The following is a 286-nucleotide window of genomic DNA, read 5'->3' as shown; positions in this document are numbered from 1 at the left end:
CCACCCCCCGCTCGCTGCCACTCGCCTGCCCCCTCCCCCCATTTCCTTGCCCACCCCCCTCACTCTGCCCTCGCCCCCTCCCCCTTCCTTGACCACCCACCTCTCCCCCGCACCCCCTCCTCGCCCACCCCCTCTGCCCCCCCGCACCCCCTCCTTGACCCCACTCACCCGCCCCCTCTCCTCGCCCACCGGACTCGCCCCTCCTCTCAACCCCCTCTCGCCACCCACCTCACCTCCATCCTCGCCCCCTGCTCGCCGCCACTCTCGCCTGCCCCCTCACCCCACC

Source organism: Scyliorhinus torazame, chromosome 22 (genome assembly GCF_047496885.1).
Source record: "Scyliorhinus torazame isolate Kashiwa2021f chromosome 22, sScyTor2.1, whole genome shotgun sequence".
In the NCBI taxonomy this organism is placed as follows: Eukaryota; Metazoa; Chordata; class Chondrichthyes; order Carcharhiniformes; family Scyliorhinidae; genus Scyliorhinus; species Scyliorhinus torazame.
The sequence above is the reverse complement of the archived record's forward strand: the minus strand, read 5'-3'. Positions refer to the sequence as shown.